The sequence below is a fragment of the Nilaparvata lugens genome, chromosome 2 (assembly GCF_014356525.2).
Source record: "Nilaparvata lugens isolate BPH chromosome 2, ASM1435652v1, whole genome shotgun sequence".
NCBI classification, from domain to species: domain Eukaryota; kingdom Metazoa; phylum Arthropoda; class Insecta; order Hemiptera; family Delphacidae; genus Nilaparvata; species Nilaparvata lugens.
The window spans coordinates 43056031-43077428 of NC_052505.1; the positions used below are offsets into that span (position 1 = coordinate 43056031).

General features: G+C 32.9%; 1 protein-coding gene across 3 annotated transcripts in view; it reads right to left on the reverse strand.

Annotated features, from left to right (window-relative positions):
• Positions 1-21398, reverse strand: part of LOC111055246 (cholecystokinin receptor) — a 318135-nt gene that overhangs the window by 204702 nt on the left and 92035 nt on the right. Inside the window, exon 1 of one of the 3 annotated variants that reach the window (XM_039421263.1) lies at positions 7560-8262. The exons of the other annotated variants lie outside the window; for them this stretch is intronic. The gene's annotated coding sequence lies outside the window, so the exon portion shown is untranslated. Of the gene's footprint in view, positions 1-7559; positions 8263-21398 lie in introns of those variants that run through there. 3 annotated transcript variants of the gene reach the window in all.

The following is a 21398-nucleotide window of genomic DNA, read 5'->3' on the forward strand; positions in this document are numbered from 1 at the left end:
CAGAGCTCGACCGACCGTCAGTGCGTATGCACCATCCTGTCCTGACCATACATCAGTTTTTCTGACTCACAAAATGGATGCCTTTACAGATTGTATGATTGCAGCTTATTATCTTCTTAAATGAAAGATAAAAAGACATAGATATCAAGTTCACCCGATGGTCGCCCAAAGAGCAATTCAAAGGGAATTTAGTACCATTATATACATCATTGCTTGGGGTGAAGATACATTTTTCAACTACCTCAGAATCTCCATCAGAAATTTTGATGAGTTTTTTCGAGCTTGTATCACCATTGGGAATACTTGCAGTCACTTTAAGCTACGGATCAAATAAATGAAGATAATATTAATAATACATGATTTTTTCAATAAAAAAATTAGAAATGATTGAAGAAATGTATAGAAAAACTCTGAATTCAAATATGACACTATTAATTTAATTCATTCATTATGCTATTCAATTCAATATCAGCTGATTGTCGGGCAGAGGTGTCAGCACATTGGTTATGTTGCAATCTGGCTACTGATCAGTACAGCTCTGAAAGATTCTATTTGTTTCAATAGAGCAACAGCGACCGATGGAACGGATGCGCACGAGCTCGACCGATGGTATTCATACGGGGCGATGTCAGGATACACCACCGTCAAAGTCAGACACATCCATCCTAGCACTGAAAATCAGTCTTGTTTTGGCGGTGGCAACTTTTGTCGTTCTTGTGCTGAAAAATAAGTGTCTTGTTTTGGCGGGGCGAGTCCGTGACTAATTTCTCTACCTGGAAAACAGTCTCTGGTTGTCGCTATCAGCTTTTGACGCTTATGTGAGTTAAGCTGACAGAATAGTTTGGAAGTAAACTGGTTTCAATTTTGGAGAAGACTGTACTTTCTTTGAAATATTCTTTTTAGAACTTAGTGTGACTGTAGAAGTGTGGACAATACTCCTGCGTGACATTGTCTCTTATCTCAACCTTATTAGTTCTATTGCTTCCTCACTCTCTCTCTCTCTCTCTCCTCTCTCTCTTTCTCTCTCTCTCTCTCTCTCTCTCTAACTCTCTCTCTTACCCGGTTGTGTGCTAATGCTCTCCTTTCTTCAAAACCCCTCAGGTTTGTTATTATTTCATACAATGCTTCAGACATAATTATCTACAACCTATCTTGAATTTGACTTTCCCATGCCTAGATTTGTAAATTTCTTTGTGTCAATAATATTCATTACTATCGATCTTGTGAATTCCCCATTCCACCGAGTAGGATTGTATAATATAGTTGATGTAGCATCGTACTGGAGGGTTAATGGTTGAATGTGAGAGAGGGCCGGCCGTGCAAAAAAAAATTAAAACTGCAATTCAATTAAATCCTCACTTCTTCACTTTCTCACTATAAGCCTATATCCCTCAGAACCACACTCTCTTGTGAAATACACAATCCCCTACACTGAAATAATTTTACTCCTTCAAGTTATGTGCTCCCAACTTGATAATACCGCCCGTTGTTCTCTCAATAATATTTGTTGAACGAGCGTTAGCAAGTTCTTACTTTTTACTCAAGTTCAAAGTTGTTGCCAGTCTGTGGATTTGCTTGTTTGTTTGAATGCACTACAATAACTTTAGAAAGAGTTGATCGATCAGCTTCAAATTTTGAACACGCACTCTTCGAACCTTTTTACAGGTCAAGTTCGTTGAACAACAAAATATTTTACTCACTTCTTCGTCCTTTTTCAGGATATAAAAGTAACATTGAAAGTACTGCATGAGACAAAATAACTTGCTCCTGTGTGTCTGCCTGACTATTATCCTTCAGCAGCATACGCGTAATATTAATGATACAAATTGTGATGGCAGTTGCTATGTCGTTGGTATTATTGATTTAACAAAATTTGAATTCTGATTCTGAATCATTTAACCATACGGAGAAACCTATGAAGTCCTATGGATTCACGTAGGCCTACAGCGTAATATTAATAGGAAAACAGCTTAATGTTCCTTTTCCAAAGATAATATAACAGTGGGCTCCACTGGGATTTATTCAAATTGAAAAAAATTCTATAGGTAGCTTCAAAATAATTTTGGTCTGCCATCTTCGTTCCGCCACATTGAATCAAAATTTTCTATGGGAAGGTTTTAATAAAGATTCGAATAATAAAGAATTTCAAGAGACAATGAATGGTGGAAATCGCTCATAAATATATCAAACCGTTTCAAAGATATTCACATTTTAGTGTTGAAGTTTTTGGATATCTGTGATACAGAAATATTGCTCGCCTAGAACAGGATAGATTATTCATCACATATTCTTATCATTATCGTTCCCTAGCAACCTATTTTAAGCGTTTATATAGTAGCTGCTGAGAGAGATTTATGTGATAGATATACCTGAATAATACTATTAAATACTATATTCGACTAAACAACGAGTGACCCAAATGAAGCGTTTCAAATATAAAAAAAGAAAAATGGGAATGCGAAAAATATTATAATATTTGGAACTCCATAACTTATCATTTAATTAAGAGACATTTATAGGATTAATATTTATTGAAAAACACTAATAATTAGCAATATTGCACTAATAGTTTTAATTTTAGATGACTCTCTCCTGGATTATTGAGTTATGTGTTGGATATTCCTCAGTGATTGCTGCATCATCTGAGAAAACTCCGTAAAAGTGATCTCTGTTCGAAATTAACAGAATGCTCAAGTATAGACATTAGAAGAAAACAAACATTTCATTTAATGTTCATTGAAATCGACCACATCAGTATTATTTACACGTGAATTACCGGTAGTGTATTGTTAATGTTTTGAGAAGATAATATGAGCATCTTATTGGTTTTTCTCTCAATGATTGAAATGAATGGCTAAATTGCTTTTATATAATCATGAAAATATCACAGTTTATTACATTCCAGTACAATTATCTTGTTTCACAATCCATTTCTAAGTAGAGCTCATATGTATCGTAATCTTGCCATACAATTACCAAGTTGATTTTATTCAACTTCAGTGGTGCCATTTCACCAAACTGCTAAAGGGGGGAGGTAAAAACCAAGGGGTATTGGGGGGGGAATATACCCCCAAAGGATAGAGGGACCTGGGTTTTTCCCCCATGAATGTTACATTAGAAGATGTTATTATATGCTTCATTTTTCCAATTTTATACAAATGTGGTTGAAGTATCAATACAAACATATACATTATTAGTTATTGAATTCAATCATGGAATATTTATTAGAAATGGGTCTACAGAGAGGCCCTAGAGTAGGATACACTGAAACAGATTTCTTAAAAATCATGGAAAAAGATAAATTTTTCTTTACAATGACAATTTCAACAATTTCATTGTGGATCATATTCTAATTGGAAAATAACTTCCAGTTAGAAAGCTGAAGATACATCAAGCTGTTTCCTTAATTCTCAACAACCCTTTACATACATTTTTGATTGTCTGATTGTGCCCTTTCTTTTGCTTTCACTGTGACATCTTGCAACTTGTTAATTCTCACATTGAAATTTATTCATAACTCACTTATTGTGCTCTGATCAATAAGTGTACCCATTCTGTATTCAAATTATACCACAGAGAAAAATATATTATTTATTACTCTCTACCCATACTTTCAAGGCAATTTTGCTACATTGTTGATACTGTAGAAGGAATTATACTACTGCTGATAAAGAAAAAAATGATTAAAAAATCATTATGAGACTCTGAGGATTCGTGTAGATAGACCCGCATTTTCATTATTTATCTGATCCTTGAGGGGCAGCTGATTATAAGTAAAAATTGATATTGATATTTTCATAATACAGTACACCTGAAGAATTGGCAAAGTTTATGGTAAGGGGTGAGGAGGTACTCAGCTCTTCCAACTAACATCGGATTAGTTTTGTGCAGTCTACTATAACAGACGTTCCCATATGGATGTTACTATAGACGTATTTATCATCGTATTCAATTTCTGTTTGCTAGTTTGTTTGTATGTCTGATGGAAATCGAAAACGGCTCTAACGATTTTGATTAAGTTTGAAATATAGAGTTTGTGATACGAGAATCATTTGGATTAGGACTCATGTTTAGGATAACTCACTGAGGGAACTTAAAATGATTAGGTACGGTAATATATTCATCAACCGAGTAGCAGCTGACTGAGAGAGTTTTCCGTCGTCAGTTAAAAACAGTTGATCAAGAGAGTTTTCATCGTCAGTTGAAAACAGCTGATCGAAAGAGTTTGCATTGTCAGTTGAAAACGAGACAGATGTGTTGAGTCACCAAGTTTGTTGACGTCATTTTTTTGAAGTTATTGCATGATTCGGAAAATGGTGCAGAGAGCAGCCGAGTGACAGCAACGCAACGCAAATTTGAATTTAAAACATAATGATTGCGGTAATATTAATCAGGTAAATGCTAAAGTAGTCAGTTTTAATATACCTGAGTAATTGAATTATAGCAATTCATTCACTTCTAAATTTCCATCTCTATGTCTTTGTACTTTCACTCTGTTTCTTGATATTGTTATCTTCATAGACGTGAAGTAGATAGATAGGGTGGGTGTCTTCCATGAGTAAAATGAAATGTCTATTTCCGACTTCTGCAGTTGAATACTTGTAGCTAGTCGTTCTGTGAACTGTAGACCTCGTACAGCATTTATAACAGATCTCATTGTCAATATGTCACTTCAATTAGCCCTTCGGACATAGGAAAAACATCCAATGACTGTTTGGCGTGTATTGACGATGACAATATTACCTGTTATAAATAAAACCGAGAGCATTGCCAAGCTGTAATCATCAAAAGCTAATTTACAAACATGCCAACATACATATACAGACAAAAGCAAATCCCGTCGTTGAAACGTAGAAAAATCAATCATGAAAAAAATAACATTTTCCCGCTATTTTGGGAAATGATAACTGTATATCTTCCAGTATTGAAAATGACATTCAAATTAAAACAATACTGAATAATTTTATTATATTCAAAATTCTCAATGTACGAGTAATTAACCCTCCAGTAGGCCTAGACTACATTCAACACAGTAGAACCTATATAATTTGTAGCTTACGGGACCAAGCATTTAATACGAATTTTGGAGGGTGACGAATTATATCAAGCTCTGCAATATCGAGGCTGATAAAACAAAATACGAGAAAATTATATCATTGATACTGATCCCATCTTTGCCATAATTAATTCATAATATAGCCTCTATGAATGAATATTAGAAAATATTGTTAATATTAATTTGACATACTTGTAAAAGATTTCAGAGATCAATACAACTGTTCAAGAGCGAGTTCTTCAACCAAGGGTGTCTCTAGTTATATTATTATATGTGAATCCATAGAACTTTAATGTTCACTCCTTATGGGTAAATAATTAACAATCAGCATTAGCTGTTATGAATAAATGGGTAAATTGTGGTAATTGCATGCAATTAATATTCCAGCTTACTAATGATAAATCACAACACCCTTTTTTCCAATTCACTTCATCAGTTGATATGATTTTCGGTCTCTTCATCACTGGAGTTATTAGTTACTGTAGCATAATTTTCGATGAACTCATTACTGGAGTTATCAGTTACTATGGCATATTAGTGTATTTATCTTTATGGGAATACTAATTAAAGTGTTTTTGATGACAAAACTACGAATTATAGAGAAGTTTCAGTGTACTCACTAATCTTGACAATTGACCTATTAAGTGAAGTTATTTTTGTTTGTGTCAAGAAATTTACTAATAGTTCTATTATTTAAGCTCCAAATAACTGCAGAAAAGAGAGACAACTGCACAAAATAGGAATGATATATAGGACTTATAAAATATATATAGGACTGATAAATAGGAATTATACAGTTACAAGATAAGTCATCGACTGTTATTACTACGAAGAGGGATAGAAAAGAGTGATAGGTTTCAGAGATAAATTGTCAATGGTCTTGTTAAGAATAGCCTACATGTGGGGATTCATCAGAACAATACCATTGTTTGAAAACCAGTCAGCTCTGCGTAGTACAGTCCGTCCAAGAAGTATAACCTGACTGTCTTGTTTTTGAAGTGTCAGAGATTTGATGTGTCTGACTTTGTCGTTTCTGTACGGATGTAAAAGTGTCCGGTTTTGGCGCCATGCCAACGCACATGCCAATTCGAGACTCTTTCAAAACAGTCTTTCCCTGTCGCTGGCGTACGGTGTCGATGGATGAGATAGTCGCTGTCCACTCCTGTCAGGTTCTGGGTGTGTCGGAGGACTAAGGTGGCGCGTACCCTATTCATACGCTGTATAAAACGCATGGTCCTGACCGTGCGCGTGCGTGCCGTCAGTCCTGCTCTGTACGGATACATTGAATCTCTATGGAAAAGACAAGCGCGACTGACGTACGCACTGACGGTCGGTCGAGCTCTGTAACCAGCCTAGGTATTTTCTTCTCAAACACAGCTGTGTTTGGATTTTCACAGTTCATGCTGGTACAGTATATTAAAATATAACAGCTGTTGTTAAATTGTGACACGGACCTAGCTCCAGGGAGGGCATGGACCACACAAAAAATAGATAATCTTATGAAAGTGCTCACTTTTACGGGTACATGAATATATGCCCCTCTATGTAATATCAGACCTGAGAGTTTATTTAATTGGTTGAGAAATCTGTAGTTTATCCCAGATGTAGGATTGGAGTGTTCCAATAATATTGAGCTTAAACAAAGCGATCTTAAAATTATGACCTGGTTGTTGTTCTGATAAAGAGCCAATGCAACCCGAACAAAGATATAGATCACAAATCCATGTATGATTGTGCCTCTTACCGCTATCAGAATTGATGATGAATATTTTATTGAATAAATATAATTTCTGAAAAGGGGTTTGAGTACAGAATCTAATCCTATCGGTGTTGGATTAAATTGACTTAAATCCTGCCAAATGTTGCATACACTGCTTAATTTAGTCTGGAAATTATAAGCTAAGCCGCCGACAGTGACCAATGTAAAAGCAAATATAAGCAGAATTATATTCATTAATCCCGCAGTGATCCACTGATACATTAGCAACCATCCACAACCTTCCACTCAATTAATTTCCCGACTTGTTACACTGACCATATGAGGTCTATCACAATACCAATGGTAACGTGTCAAAGACGATATCAAGGTTTTCAGAAAAGAAAAGAACTGGAAGATACGCTCAGTTATTTCAATATATTGACAATTTTCAAGATAAGCAGGTGATAAATAATAATTTTTAAAGTTAATGATGATGATCAGTATAACATGTTCCGGTTTAACAATACCAGACATGTACAGATTACAATTTAATAATGATTTGAAAATTGAAAGAAGTTGTATGTTAAAAATAATAATTACAGGGTGTGAGTTCTGCTTTGGAATAGCTTGATCGATAGACAGATTATTATAAATTAATCTAATTTGATGATGATTGTTATAATGTAGATTAAAGTTGGATTTCCCCTGATTATAATCTGGTCATGACCATTAATTTTCACTAGAATTTATATCACTCATGAATCTTAGATGGGGCCCCAATATATTTATTAGAAGAACACTCACGCGACTATGTTCTCCTTTTTTCCTTGGTTCGCAAATAATTATTCTTCTGCCATGGGCTGGATTTTCTGGCCTCCAAGTAGAACGTGTTGCTGGTATATCACTCTGCGATTCATGTAGATTCAATCGGGTATTTCACGTTAATTATTTTCTCCACAAACAAAAAGGAACTTTACAATTAACATTTAAATTCACAAAGAAACAGTTAAAAATAATTTACATAAAATTTTCCAACAAGAGTGCAAGTTTACTCAAAAACGTGTGACTAGGGCCAGGTCAGTGCTAGAACAGGCTAAAATCTTCTTCCTCCCCATTCAATTCACAACTCTAGAAATCTCTTTGTTTCTAATTTGCATAGGACGATTGCTATTGGTTGCAGCTGAGTGACGTAATGCACACGTCATATTTTTATGAAAAATGATTCCTTTGTTTACATTCCATTTTCTGACTTACAAGACGAATAAATACATTAAAACATGAATATAATTCAATCATTTCAAAATACAGTTCAATTCCAACAGTGTAGGTGAATTAATAATAATAAATAAAATTACAATAACAAAGATCTCGACATTCTATGTTGCATCTCAACAATTCAAATTTTGGTATCCTTTTCTTTATCCTCTGATTGGTTGTTCGTGCAAAGAGGAATAAATCTAGCGAGATCACTTCTATTTAATATTTATTTGTTAATAATTCAAACAATAAATATAATAAAATTAAATAGTACTATTTGTCAATGTAGACTTACATACAAAGAGTATTTGTAACTTTTTGCTATTCGTACATCAGAATACTATATCTTTTTTATAATTTGTTTTTCAAAAATAAACTCATTTATTGTGCTAATAGTTTTGATTAGCCTATTATTATAGATTCCTTTTTTCCTACACAATAACGAAAATAATAATTTATGAATAGCATGCCATCACATTATATTATACAATAAGCAGGTCTGAACGATCTCGACTCTACATTGGTGTTCTAAGCGTTTGAACGTTTTAGGTTAGGTTTACCAAAACATTCCCTTAACCTATAGATGTGATTTTAATACAATAATTTTACAAATTAATAGAATAAATAATATAATAAGCAATATGAACTCAATTGGTTTACTGGAAGAGACTGATTCAAATTTGATATTGTTATCAGTTAGCGGTAATGTTGATAACTATTATATTTCGAGATTGTTTGCTGCCTCTGCCTTGATTTTCATAATATGATTTAAAGAATTAGTTTTTTCTTAAGTAGCCACTGAAACGATTCGTCACAATTGTAAGATGCTACTCCTTGAACAAAAAATTTTTAAAGTTGATTAAAAATTGTGAATTATTTGAATAGTTTCTTTTTGATTATGTTAATTTTGAATGTTCAGAGAGATTATTTTATAAATTGAAAATAGGTTCCTTGTTTTGACACATAGTATTGTGCCAAAAGAAGATAATTTTGAATAAAATTTAGAATTTAGAAATAGGCCGACACATCTAGAAAATACCTGAGTCTATACCTAATTCATGCAGGTGAACGGGCTAGAGTCAAGCAAACTTCAATTAATCTTGCCATGCCTGATTTAATAGGTTTATACTATAGAAAATCACTACAATTTGAAATAATTGAAAAATACAAACAGTTTCAATAAACATTGGCAACTAAAATCGAACAACAGAAACAACAATTTCATGTTACTTTGTTGACATTCTTCATCTGATTCGGGGGCGCATTACTATCCCCGTTTAGATAGCAATACGTCACAAAACCAAACAATATCAGTCATCAAATAACAAATAATTAACTTCAACATAAAATTACTCTAGAAAGAAAAGCCCGTTGAACCCAAGTTTCGTCGATAGTAACCCATATAACCCATTTCATAATAATTTGAATCCCCACTTTTGATTGACATTCTCGAATGAACCTTTGTTTCACTACACTGCACTTTCGTTGGTCTGTACGTTGCTTTATCGTCGGGGTTACAGTACCTTGTTTTTGGCGGTGAGCTTTTACCGGTTGAATTTGGCTTGACGGCGACGTCCTCTTACGTCCCTAGACCTGTCGTCTGAACGGGTGTCTTGAAGCGGTGTTACATAAAGTTGCGGAACCAAAGGGGTGGTAGTACAAGAAGTTGGTTTGGGAACACACATGAACCGCTGTAAATAAATGTATTACAGCATTAATTTCTAACTCTTCCTACAATTCATCAAAAGCTAAAACAGGAGTTATCTATTGATTACAATTAATTAAATTCTCTCATTCTTTGAATCCTCATTTTATATAGATTTTTATCTTTAAACTACTGATTCTTTTTATCAGAATTAATGGATCTTTCTTCACATATAATTCAAATTGAATGATGCTAACTTATATGATATTTTTCGTTTGGTTTGCGAAATCAAATATAATTTTTCATATAGTAGCTCGGCTAGTATTGTTGGAAACTTGTGCGCCAGCCAACATTTATTTTATTTATTATTTATGAACTATAGGACGCAATCCAAGTGTAAATAACGGGCATTCGCCCAAAACTGCTCAGAACCTTAATTAAAAATGAACATTCCAGAGTTTATGATTTGATTTACCTACAAATACAAGTCCAAAAACTAGTATCAACTGAAATTATGAATTTATCACCTAATAAACAAGACACTTTATAACACAATAAAAGAAAAAAATATTGAAAATTTCACTTTAAGGAAAGATAATGTTTGCCTTATAAGATTCACCTTTAATTAAATAAAATTAGTAGACACATAGAAAATAATTTAAATTGTATTAAAATTTGAACATTCATTAATATTAATTTCCTGGAGAAGAAAAACTTTCTTCTTCATCTATTAAGATTTCTATCATAAAAAATTTACTAAATCATTCAAAAGCCTTAATGACATAAGAAAACAGAGTCTGAAAAATATAAATTAAAAAATGTCATAAACTCAATATGAACAATTCTTAAAAGTTTCATTTCAATTAAAGGCTATCTTCCTGACTTTCAGCAATACTCTACGATAATATATCTCCAGGAACAATAACTCAAATGTAACGTAACTGAAAACTTTCTATACTTCTGTAGAAAAAAATTATAAGTATCTTCCATCACTAATAAAATCAAAAGGATTATTCTCAATCAATATTATTAACTTGAAAAATAACAGGCTTTGTTGATAAAATCTTTTGATTGAAGTTTCACTTAATTAATTTCCCTAAATTATATTTTAACCTTAGTTTACGTACCTTAGCGGTTATTTGAAGAAACAATTATTCGTACATGATGAAGAAACACAATTAAACCTTTCAGGACATGGCACTACTAGTAAATTTAAACATTAATAAAAAATAAAACTAACTAATGATATAAACTTGTAAACTTGCCCAAAAAGGGTGAAACATAATGACTACATCTTTACTCTCGTAGTGCTCCTAGCAAAGTGTCCTCCGGAACGTAATCTGGTCTCTCGACTGGGGAATCCCCACTACTGTATTTAGAAACAGGTCTCCTATTGGGCGAATGGAATCAATTTGACCAATCGTCGCGTGGCTTCTACAGCCTTTGGACCAAATAGTAACTGCAAAATCGGTAGTTTGTTATAATTTCAATGCTTGCTGTTTTCCAACTTATCGCATTTTATGTCGCGACAAGAAGGCTAAGTTTTAGAGATAATTCCATAATCTACATTCCTCGACGACTCGGAGCCACATTTTTAAATATCTATCATGGGAAACTCGAAGTCATGGCCGTTCATAATAGAGAGAGAAAATAATTTATTTCGCTAACTCACTTACAATAATGGCTCTAGTCTATTGCGTATTAAATTTACTATTATAACTTGGGAAAAGGCCTGAATTAAAGAGAGTGCCCGGCACACTCCCCTTCCTTCCGGTGTGAAACACGCAAAAAGAAATCTAATCAGGATATGTTACCATAGAGGCATTCTGTATGATTTGGAGAGTCGAATTTCTGGATTGATAGTAGGATCCAATTTGAAGCGGGCCCTCTTCAAAAGAAATCTCTTTAATCATTCCGAAATTCAGCAAAATGTATAACTAATTGAGATTTGTGGCAAGAGTCTTTAAAACTGTGGCAAGAGTCAGGACAAAACAATATGGACGTGTCCACCTTTTAAGTAGGTACTAAAGACGGACCGAGTATAATAATCTTGAATACTTCAATCACTTTATTGAGTCCCTGGTTATTTTCTTGGCAAACTCTAACAAGGGAAAACGTTTAAAAGAGATCATAGTTTTAATTGGTTCTATGTTACTCTGCTGTTGTAAAATATGGAGTACGTTTGATCATAATAGTAAAGGATGAAACTTTTTCACTCAGCTGAATGTATTGAAATCTAACTATCATTACTATAGAGTTGAGAGTGCAATATATTTTTAACAATATAAAGCAATTCAATAGGCAATACTATTCTACATCGACTACGATTGAGAATAGTCAAAGATAATAATGGTTGAAACTGCAACGCTAGCGAGCCATCGGAGAGCAATGACACACGCTTGATGTACATTCCGTAGCTATGAAAATTTCTATCCATTATTGTATTCCAGCAGGAAATTTCTATCACTGAATTGTATAAAGTGAACTAAAACGGAATCAGTTGAACTGAATAAACCTATGATAAGATTATAATTGTATTAATCATGGAAGGTAAACTAATAAAGAATAGGGATATCAACAAAATAATATGAAATATAAAGCGAATAGAATATAAAATATGAGGCCTTAGACATTATTCTTATTATTTTATGAATGGAATATATATTATCTATATGTACTAACTCCTAACTATGTGAATGTATAATTCTTAACTATGAATGGATGAGTATTAAGCTATTGAAAATGGGTATAGTATAGAATATTATGATAAATCGTCTTATGCTAAATAACTTATTATTATTATTATTATTAGAGACATCATTTACATACATAGTATTATGACTGTTGATGACTTCAAAAATTGATCATCACCCGATTTACCAAACAATCAATTATCTACTACCGTGAGAAAACTGTACAATATTTCATTTACCGCGAGTATGCAGCCGTGCATGAAATAAAGTTAAACCTAATTCACCTACCTAAATATATTTAATATTACGAAGTTAATAACATAATTTAATGACTAATCTAGTTGCGCAAGTTATTTACATTCCGGAATTTCTTCTATATACATTATATTGTCACGTAACAAAATCTTTGACTAAACCCTTCATGAACCCGTAATGAATCCTTCTAACAAATACGGTAAATATCTTTATCATAACTCCTTTTTCTCTTTTCTCCTTCTCATTCATTAGGAATCATCTCGTTGAGTGTATAGAGACAAGGCTATAGAGTGGCGCCATACTCACAAAAACTTATGCAATTATAACTCACGACAAAAAATCTTGTCTTCAATAGACTGATCTGTTTCCTATTTTTGACCGATCTTTTTAGGATATTTTTCAACATGCCTCAAGCGTGATTTTGCATTCTACAATCATGAGAAAAACACTTTTCATTATAATATTACAGTAGGAAACCTTTACCACAGAACGTTAGTCAAAACAAAACTATGATCGAGTGCCAGGCTATTATTTATCGCAAACTCAAAGTACGTGACATTTTCTCTAAACACTGGAAGCATAATTTTCATCGCATGATTTAATAATATGAAAATCCAGCTCGATCAACTAGCTTAGGACTGCTAATGCTTGACTTCTGATTATCAACATTATTGAATTTACCAATACACTAACACATTAATAGACTACTAATACACTATTACTGATTCTCAAGTTCACTGACATTTTCAACCTTACTGGAGCCTCACATAATTATTATTCCTCAACTATAAACTTCATATCCAACTAGTTTCAATTACTCTACTAGATCTCAAAATATCTCAACTTATTCACATGGAAAACTTGATTGCAATTTTACTATTCATCATTAAAAAATTTATCATTTCATTAAAGATTTTCCTATTTTTTTTATTTATTATTCTTTTTGACTACTTATCTCTAAGGGTCCTACTACTGTTAATTACCTCAATTTAATTTTCCCAACAAAAATTCTATTTCCTTTTTGACACGAATTTTCCTACATATTTCTACTTTCACTGATAACCATTTTAACATTACCTAGGTACTCGAAAAAGTTTCTCTGTTATTTTATTTGTATACCTTAACTAATCACTTTAAATATTCATTGTCTAAAACTTTCAATTTTCGTTACCATACCAAATTTCTAATCAACTTTAAACTCAATAATACCCCCTTTTTTACCAATTATTACTTGTGTTTTTGCGGCTGACTTTCCTACCAAACATTAACGAACGTTTTGACTGGGCTTCCCTAAACTGCCTTATTCTGATTGCTTTCCTTACAATCACTACGAAGACTCACTAAATATTCTAGATTTCGGTTTACGTTATTCTACTGACGAGCCCCATAACTCTCGAATGAACCAGACCGTTTACTAGATACAAAAAAATCTTAGCTCACACCATCTTCGGTGCCTTTCGCTAAAATTATACAATTCCACCGTACAAATTTGCAAGGTTAGTCACAGCTAAATTCCTTGATTTGTTACATGGACAACTTTCGGGCAGAGTGCTCCGTTCTCTCTGGACACGGACCTACACTCGCGCCGATTACCTAAATTCAACAACAACACACACAGGCAGGACATCCCCTTGTCCTCCTCTAAATCTTGAGTCTCAACTAAACAAAAAAAATTTCCCACAGCCTACAGGAAACGTCACCAACACAACGGATCTTTACACTATCACTACGCATGCCTACCGCAAAAATCACACCTAAAAAAAATATCTCCAATAATAAAACTGATTCACCTTTTCGAGAATAAACATTACTGATAAAGGGACTTAACAACCTCATCTCAATCAACTTATTTTCATACAAATTCCCAAGGATTTAATTATCGTTTCAACTTTAATCTAAAATACCCAATTATTTAGTTTAAACATCTCAAGGCCAAAACTACTCATCAACTTTTCAAAACTACATATCAACAATAACTAATAAAACGAGTTTCCTATTTATTCCCTGATTACCTTCGATCTACCTAAACTTATCAAAAAAATTTCCTATTTTCCTCAAACATTCTCCCATAATAATTTCCGAATTTTCCTAATTTACTTGGGTTGACCTTTAAAATCTCAATATTCACTTTCACTACTACTATACTATGATGATACTCAAATACCCGATGCGTGAGACCAGAATACGTACGTTGACATTACAATAATTTCTATCATCATTCACGGAATTACAGAATACAAAAATTTATTCAGCACTTAGAATCAGTTGTTTTTCACCTATGCTAGTTTCTTCTACTAATTTTTATTCTATCGTTAAACCTTTAATTTGTCAATCAATTTCAATATAAAGTTTTAGAACACTTTCAACTCAAGCTTCAATGATACCTGACTTTATCTTCTAGCACTTCAAAGATTTTCATTTTAATGAATTTACTGAACTGAATAACATTCCTATTTCATCTACAATTATTTAAACTTCAGAAAAATTGGAGTAGCAACTATAAATATTATTCAATCAACTCCAAACCTAAAATATTGACAGTTAACACGTTCACAGAATGAATTATTAAGTATAGACTCAGAAAAATTGATCTAGTATTATTAGAGTAAGTTATGAAAATTTAATTTTTTAGAAAATTTGAATTCCAGAGATTTAAATATCTCTAGACAGCAGAGTGGCGCAGTTGTGTGCCAAGAAGATAATTTTGAATAAAATTTAGAATTTAGAAATAGGCCGACACATCTAGAAAATACCTGAGTCTATACCTAATTCATGCAGGTGAACGGGCTAGAGTCAAGCAAACTTCAATTAATCTTGCCATGCCTGATTTAATAGGTTTATACTATAGAAAATCACTACAATTTGAAATAATTGAAAAATACAAACAGTTTCAATAAACATTGGCAACTAAAATCGAACAACAGAAACAACAATTTCATGTTACTTTGTTGACATTCTTCATCTGATTCGGGGGCGCATTACTATCCCCGTTTAGATAGCAATACGTCACAAAACCAAACATATCAGTCATCAAAAAACAAATAATTAACTTCAACATAAAATTACTCTAGAAAGAAAAGCCCGTTGAACCCAAGTTTCGTCGATAGTAACCCATATAACCCATTTCATAATAATTTTGAATCCCCACTTTTGATTGACATTCTCGAATGAACCTTTGTTTCACTACACTGCACTTTCGTTGGTCTGTACGTTGCTTTATCGTCGGGGTTACAGTACCTTGTTTTTGGCGGTGAGCTTTTACCGGTTGAATTTGGCTTGACGGCGACGTCCTCTTACGTCCCTAGACCTGTCGTCTGAACGGGTGTCTTGAAGCGGTGTTACATAAAGTTGCGGAACCAAAGGGGTGGTAGTACAAGAAGTTGGTTTGGGAACACACATGAACCGCTGTAAATAAATGTATTACAGCATTAATTTCTCAAAAGCAATTCATCAATTCCTACAATTCATCAAAAGCTAAAACAGGAGTTATCTATTGATTACAATTAATTAAATTCTCTCATTCTTTGAATCCTCATTTTATATAGATTTTTATCTTTAAACTACTGATCTTTTTATCAGAATTAATGGATCTTTCTTCACATATAATTCAAATTGGAATGATGCTAACTTATATGATATTTTTCGTTTGGTTTGCGAAATCAAATATAATTTTTCATATAGTAGCTCGGCTAGTATTGTTGGAAACTTGTGCGCCAGCCAACAGTTATTTTATTTATTATTTATGAACTATAGGACGCAATCCAAGTGTAAATAACGGGCATTCGCCCAAAACTGCTCAGAACCTTAATTAAAAATGAACATTCCAGAGTTTATGATTTGATTTACCTACAAATACAAGTCCAAAAACTAGTATCAACTGAAATTATGAATTTATCACCTAATAAAACAAGACACTTTATAACACAATAAAAGAAAAAAATATTGAAAATTCACTTTAAGGAAAGATAATGTTTGCCTTATAAGATTCACCTTAATTAAATAAAATTAGTAGACACATAGAAAATAATTTAAATTATATTAAAATTTGAACATTCATTAATATTAATTTCCTGGAGAAGAAAAACTTTCTTCTTCATCTATTAAGATTTCTATCATAAAAAATTTACTAAATCATTCAAAAGCCTTAATGACATAAGAAAACAGAGTCTGAAAAATATAAATTAAAAAATGTCATAAACTCAATATGAACAATTCTTAAAAGTTTCATTTCAATTTAAAGGCTATCTTCCTGACTTTCAGCAATACTCTACGATAATATATCTCCAGGAGCAATAACTCAAATGTAACGTAACTGAAAACTTTCTATACTTCTGTAGAAAAAATTATAAGTATCTTCCATCACTAATAAAATCAAAAGGATTATTCTCAATCAATATTATAACTTGAAAAATAACAGGCTTTGTTGATAAAATCTTTGATTGAAGTTTCACTTATTAATTTCCCTAAATTATATTTTAACCTTAGTTTACGTACCTTAGCGGTTATTTGAAGAAACAATTATTCGTACATGATGAAGAAACACAATTAAACCTTTCAGGACATGGCACTACTAGTAAATTTAAACATTAATAAAAAATAAAACCAACTAATGATATAAACTTGTAAACTTGCCCAAAAAGGGTGAAACATAATGACTACATCTTTACTCTCGTAGTGCTCCTAGCAAAGTGTCCTCCGGAACGTAATCTGGTCTCTCGACTGGGGAATCCCCACTACTGTATTTAGAAACAGGTCTCCTATTGGGCGAATGGAATCAATTTGACCAATCGTCGCGTGGCTTCTACAGCCTTTGGACCAAATAGTAACTGCAAAATCGGTAGTTTGTTATAATTTCAATGCTTGCTGTTTTCCAACTTATCGCATTTTATGTCGCGACAAGAAGGCTAAGTTTTAGAGATAATTCCATAATCTACATTCCTCGACGACTCGGAGCCACAATTTTTAAATATCTATCATGGGAAACTCGAAGTCATGGCCGTTCATAATAGAGAGAGAAAATAATTTATTTCGCTAACTCACTTACAATAATGGCTCTAGTCTATTGCGTATTAAATTTACTATTATAACTTGGGAAAAGGCCTGAATTAAAGAGAGTGCCCGGCACAGTATATAATCTTCATCTCTTCTCTCCGATGGTGAATTCATGTAATATTCGTGGAAAAAAAATAAAAATTCTCCCTCAGTTTTAATTTAGATCTTTCATATTTTTTAGCAAACTATTAATTGAGGAAAAAATGTTCCAGTGAACTAACAGAAATGAATTGACCATATGATTTTGACTTGGAAAATTTTGAATCAGATAATCATGAAGTCAGGTTAAAATAAAAACATGAAAGGCAAACGTGTGTAATAGTATCTTAAGTCACAAGGACGGGAAAGGCCATTTTCAGGCGAAAATGATGTTTCTAAAGTGCAAGATAAATTACTTTTAACACGGCTCTTTCTCGAAGATGGAGAGGTCCGATGCTCTATCCTCCACTAATCACTCCCACTACCTAGCAGCATTCTCCTTCTTTTGTGTCTGAGTAAGAGAGCTTTGCAACGCAATGCACCAACACTCCCCTCCAGCTAATGCTGGCAATGTTCCAAGTAGTGTACTGGTCAGCAGGTATATTGGTTTGTGTATGTTACAAAAATGTTTTAATCACAATAACATAAAGCAAAATGACACGGCGCATTAGCGTTAGCCAATACTAGAGTGTGAGATAAATTACTTTTAACACGGCTCTTTCTCGAAGATGGAGAGGTCCGATGCTCTATCCTCCACTAATCACTCCCACTACCTAGCAGCATTCTCCTTCTTTTATGTCTGTGTGAGAGAGCTTTGCAACGCACCAACACTCCCCTCCAGCTATTGCTGGCAATGCTAGCAGGTATATTGGTTTGTGTATGTTACGGAGATGTTTTCATCACAAGAACATGAAGCAAAATGACAGGGCACATCCAATTGTGTGCAGGATGTCCTTCTGTGTCTATGCTACAAACTGTGGAGGGAGAAATGGGTTTCTCCTCTTCATGTTAAAAGTAATTTATCTCGCACTTTGGAATTTCATTCGAGCACTGCAAAAGACATTCACGTCCGAGTAACTTACACTATTTTTTGTCATAATAATCTAGAAAAGAATAATTGAGAAACAGAAAACATTAACTGCTTGTGCTGACATTGCTACATGCATTCTATAAACATCACCTAGTTTACAAGTTTCGAATCAGGAATTTCTTGATTGTAGTTGACAAAAGATCCACCTGGAGCGCTAAAAGGCGGCAGTTTTGCTGTTCCAAATTCTGAACTAGGAAACATACTCGACTGTAAAGGGAACATATGATTTTATTACAGTATAGTATGCTGTAATGAGAATCATATGTTTATTTGTTCTACAATCAGCTGTTTACCGGCTTGATTTCATGGATGTAAAACAGCTGAAATTGAATGACTATGACAAAATAGTATATTTCGCACCTAGGACTTTTCCGGCTCGAAATCGGTTTTCAAGTACAAGGCCGTAGGCCTCTAGAAAAGATTGAGAGCCGGAATAGTATATTTTCTCACCTAGGGCCAAAAATGAGACTTTTCCGGCTTGAAATCGGTTTTCAAAGAAAAGATTGAGAGCCGGAAAAACATTTTTGCCCGTGGTGCAAACACTATTTTATGCCACACAGAAAAATAAACAATATATAATATGAGAATAATTGTTTATTAACCACTTCTAAAAGCAGAAGTGGAAGCTCATAGCTGAGCAAATCTTAATATCAGGAAATTGTCCAAGTATTTTTATTTTTTATTCTGATTTGTCTAAATAACCTAAAAGATTATGTTCAATTATGTGGGAGGTTGAGTTTATACTTTTTTATTCTTTCAAATGACAATAAGATGATATTATTATGAATGTTATAATTATTGAATAATAACACAAATAATGAAAAGTTTTTGATCAGCTGTTTTAGCACACTTTAAATTTGGCCAATCTGAATGTCAACGGAAGTTTATGTTGGAAATTCTATCCTACTCTGAAAATCGAATTTGAATAGTTTATAATATATCTCATCTGTATTCCATTCATTCAAATAGAATAATAGTATATTATTGCAGAATACTTTATTCAATTCTAGAAGCATGAACTGATTCCGTTCATCCACCATGTTTCGTGATAATCGCAGTACTAGGAGGTTTAAGGTTAGATTCTATTATACTCTGAAAATTGAATTTGAATAGTTTATAATGTTTCATTTGTATTTCATTCATCCAAATAAAACAATATATCATATCGCAAAATAATTTATTCAATTCTAGAAGCATAAACTGATTCCATTCATAATAGTATATTTCGCACCTAGGGTCGAAAATGTACGTTTTCCGGCTCGAGATCGCGGTTTTCAAGTTCGAGACGAAGTCCAGAACTTGAAGCGTTCGAGAGCCGGAAAAACATTTTTGTCTGTGTTGCGAACGCTATTTTTCGCCACACCAAAAAAAAACTCCCCAATATATAAGAAATTGAAAAATAAATAAAATTCAAACAACCTATTTTGATAGTTTGAGTCTTGGTTATGACAACTTTCAGTGTCAATTAATTTCAATATTACTAATTAATAATTTACAATAGTGGCAATATTTCTATACTATTAATATTTCAAATAATTTTTTGAATTTTTATAGCTTGCGCTTTGCGCCTGGTGCAATATCTCATGGATAGATGGATGAATAGAACTTTCATTACTATTTTGAAATAATGTGATTAAAAAATTAATATAATTGCATATTTCACAGTTTTGTCTCAAAATATATCTAAAAAGTTGATCGGAATTTAAATTACGGTAACTAATATAAAAAATAGCAAATAAAAGTCGAAATTCATTGACAAAAAAATGTCATTGACCAAGGTTCGAACCTATAGGTTCATATTTGTAATTCAATGAGCTTTGAGTTCTGAAGTATTACACCTTTATGTTCTCAGCCATTGCATATTGTTGATCGTAGGGGCCTGTAAGTCAGGTAACGTATGTAGGCTACTATAATATAGTGTAAAGTGGCAAACTTGAAGCCGGTTTGCTAGCATTTTCACAACAAAATATTTCTCTGAAAATAGTTAAATCATAGAGAAAACATTTGAAGATTCAATCTTGAGTGGGCCTAATGTTTTCTCTATATGGTTTGATATTGAAGAAAAATTATCTAAAAGTTTTAATAATGAATTACAGAAAAATTACTAGGAATTTTCCAGTCAAGGCTGAGTTTCACCAGTAGGCTTACCTTAAACTTCAGATCTCTGCTGTATTTTCCTATTATTATTGTTGATTGTATTGCATTAAGAAGTGGAATTCGATAATAAAAAAGAAACAATTATTACTCTACCTCACTTTTAAATATTGATACAATTATTGTACTTTGATTTCAAATTCGATTCTTCACTTTTAAATACTTGCGATATGTACCTTTCTGAGAATGAACAATGCAGCCAACATTATATTGTTGAGGCTATGGAGATATCATCGTATTCTATTGTTTGATATCAAAAACACATTAATAAATATTACATTATGAAACAGTAATTTATAAAATATATTATAGACATGATACCGCGATTCACGATACATAATTATATAGATTATTACAGTCGTTATGAGATTATCTCTATGATTTTTGTGAGATCGGACACGATCAGCTGTTATTCAAGGTCATTTTACAGCCCTAGGGCCGTAAAGTTTTACCGGCCTGGTCGGAAAACAATCACTTTCGGCCTCCATATGACGCACGTAAACCAGCTCATTACATCC